This window comes from Cupressus sempervirens, chromosome 11 (genome assembly GCF_028749045.1).
Source record: "Cupressus sempervirens isolate cs-2001-9-10 chromosome 11, ASM2874904v1, whole genome shotgun sequence".
Taxonomy (NCBI): domain Eukaryota; kingdom Viridiplantae; phylum Streptophyta; class Pinopsida; order Cupressales; family Cupressaceae; genus Cupressus; species Cupressus sempervirens.
Window position 1 is genome coordinate 857,861,203 of NC_143128.1, and position 3,974 is coordinate 857,865,176.

The window sequence follows — 3,974 nt, forward strand, 5'->3', positions numbered from 1 at the left end:
TCATCATTTTATCTTTCTACTTCTTTCCTTGAATTGTATGGAAACTCCTCATTGAATCTTTGCCTTAGATTTCTTGACAAACTAAATTCATGCATTAAATATGTCATCTCATTAATCCTTATCTTTAATACATTTTGACTATTTCATAAATTCAACTATGTTGGCCTTAGATCTTGATTCTTTCTAAAATTGTTAATTTGTTGACACTCAGTCATCGCTAAGTAGCTCAGTCACTACTAATCTATCTTACTTGACTTACACTATCTTTCTCAGTCATTACTTTAGTTTCCCTTCATCTTACTCGATCATTACCATCACTCAGAGAATACTTAAGTTCCTTAATCTTCTGTTCGGTAGTGCTTAAATTTTTCATTGATCTAATAACTTGTTGCTCAGTCAAGCTCATGTTTTAATTACCTTCTTGAATTCTATCAATCATCTCTTCTACACTTCAACTCATCTTTCTTGTTTAGTTAAAACAATGATCAAACAACATATTATCTTGTCAAATACTAACTGATCACTTGCTCCTTTTGTAGTTTCACCATACTTACTCCTCTTTACTCAACCATCTTACTAGTTCATCTTGTTAACTCTCTTTTCAAATCCTTTTTATCAATCAAATAATATGGCACTCTACACTGTTAACAAATGTCTTACTACTAATGTTTGACATCAATGGAAACATAGCAATTGCTCCAATTGTAGTTTCCAAAAGCTTTCTTAGTGAACATCACATGTTAGATGGCCCATACGAAGGATTATTTATGTTACTCATGATTCAAACGTGATTAAAGATGAGTTAAGAAATATAAATTTAAAATATTGACTCTTGATACTTAAATTGAAATATTATCTCCTTGAGCTTTTGACATTGTGAATGATCTAAAGGTATTGCGAGTGTATATGTATGAGTATGGCAAGAAGTGAATATAAAGTATCTACTAGTGGGGTCAAATCTATGTGATGCCATGGTATGATAAGTAAGCACATGTATGTGTTTGACATCATGCAACTTTAAGGAATTATGCTATTTAATTTTGAGAATCATTAAGATAAGGAAGCATTTGATTTGATATTTCATTGACTTATTATATAACATGGACTAATATTTTTGTGTTAATCCTATGAAGGAATAGAGGGAATGATACATCATAATAAGAAAGGGGGAATATTATCGCAGAAAAGGTAGACTAACCTTGAAAAACTATAGAGACATAATCAAATTCACACACTCACAAGTAGAAAATGTTCTTTAAATGATTTGTACTTATATATAATGTGTGTTACTTTCTTTTAAATGTGTTTATTTCAAATATGTCTTATCTTTGAAGAATATTGCTTCCCTAAGAGTATGTATTGATTTTCTTACAATTGATTACACTTGAGATTAGGCCTCATTTAAGAAGTTGTATTTGACCTTGTTAAGTAGATGGAAGCCAATTTTGTTGATACAATTGAATGTGGGTGCATGCACTATTCTGAGTAATGAAATTTTGATTGTAATATTGTAAATTTAATTTCCTTGAATATATATATTTGGATATGATTTGGAATTCTTATATTTCAAGCATTGAGGACAATGCATCTTCTAAGAGGGGGAGTATGTCACGCTATGTTACCTCTTTCACCAAATATTTTGGAATTTAATTGCCACCTAGAATTTGTCATACATTTAATTTGAAACTAATCTTGATTGTAAATAAATTATTTTTTAAATGATGAAAAGAAAACAGTTGACATTTGGATGGGTTGATCAAATACTGTGCACACTTGAAACATGATAGCCATTATCCCTACCTATGTTCTAATATTTAGGTTCATCTCTTCGATCACAAAAATATTGAGATAGACTTGCTATCAACATTGGCTTATCTATCAATTGCATTGTCTGTTATAATGATGAAAGCTACATTTTTACAAATTTTCCATCAAACCTTCGAGTCTCGCCATTAACTCTTATGAAGGCTTATTGATTTGGATCCATCAATCGATACACAAATATAAGTTTGTCTTGCCTCCAACAAAAAATGTGAATCTATGAGACAACACAACTAGTTCTTAAAGATATCATGCACTTTTCCATGCTATCCTAAAGTCTTAATACTCTAATAACCTTGTTTACTTGGGATCATCATACAGTAGAAGTAACAAATGTTCAGAGTTTCTCGAGTGCGAGTTCCATGCCTTAAGATTACCAATGCATAAATGAAAGATCATAGAAATATGATTGATCATTAAAATTTTGGAATAGTCATTATGGTGATGGTTGAGTATTAAAATACTCCATATAGTGAAAAATTCCTCAAAATTACGACTGCATTACACAAGCTCGACTACATAAAAATAATATTGGCCATAGTTCATTTGTGCATCATTTCATATTGTAAGACATCGAGTTGGATTATGGCATAAATGATAAAAGAGTAGTTTATTGATCTGAGTGTTATTTATATCTCTTTGATGGAACCGAATCTTTAGAAAGGTTCTAGTAAGAGAAAATATCAGTAAATTAGGCATGACTTTGTCTCATAATTTTTACTCAAAATTATGTTAAAAGTATTTTGAACATTAAAATTATGAGTGGGTTAATTAATAAAAGAAATGATAAATCTATTCTAGTAAAATGGACAATGGTATTGTTTATTACAAGGATTTATTAAGATTCAAAAATCTCATCAACTTGTGTATGTGATCATTAAGATATGTTTCCTTTAAACTTACTCTTCATAGTGTAAATGAATGTGATATGCTATTTGATGTTAAAAGTATATGACAACTTTGGCTACTATGGGAATGAATAAGCTTAATGTTTTTTAGAAAACCATTATTTTCACCATATATATGATGTTGATCACATTGCTATGGAAAATATATAATATATTGTTGATGACTATTTGTTACCCAAACATTTTACAGAGAGTTTAATTATGTTAATTAATTAGAAAGAGAGAGATTAATCTTAAAAAAAAATCAAACTTTCTCTCTCCCTATACTTTTCTCTCTCCACGTACTAAAACTTCTTAGAGAAAAGTACATGGTTTGAGTTTGGGTTTGGGTTTTCTCTCTCTCTTCCAACCTTTCTCTCTCCACGTACTAGCCATACTCTCTCTCCCCATACTCCAACTTTTTAACCTAATTTTAACTTGAACCTCCCAACCCAAACTTCAACTTGAAGGTAACTGTCGGCTGGAGATAAAGTTCACAGATGTTTGGAGTAATTTAAGTATGTTGTTTCATCGGAGGCAGTTTGAAGAAACCTCGAAATTGCAAGAATCCAAACTCCTATATTTTCAAGAGAATGAAATGGTAGTTATAATATACATGCAAACAAAGATGTGGATGCAATCTACAATGGAGTGAAATTGTTAATATCATTAGCAATGAAAGGTGGTGGCTTCTGAATGACAGAAAATAGTTCACATCAAAGTTGTCTCGTGAGTTACTAGAGTATGTGTGCGGGTTTTAAAACTAACATTGACATCCTATTGATGTCTTCGTTGCAGAGAAACTACATGGTCTCAATAAGGATGATACACCATATTATATGCGAACATGTTCAATTGAAAGTTGGCAATCATGGGAAAGCTTGTGGAATCATTACCCCAAAAATGTGAGATTGTTTCTATTGGCAACTCCAATGATGGAAAAGTAGCATGCCAACATTCCATCTATGTATCCTAGCGAAAAGAAGCCGATCCAAATAGCGTAGCTGAAGAGAGAATGATACAAGGATAAAGCCACTGGTATGGGAAGAAGAACATCCCTCCATTCCATAAGCCAAGGTGGCAGAAAGAAATAACCATGATGCCGGTATGAAGAGGAAGTTTAAAATCAGTACACCCTACGAAAGCTTGGCTATGAAAAACCAATACCATCCTTGTCTATGACATCAGAAAAATAGAATCGAAATGCATAAAGCGGAGAGGAAAAACCAAGAAGTGTGATGTACTATGTCTTGAAGCTTGCTCAGG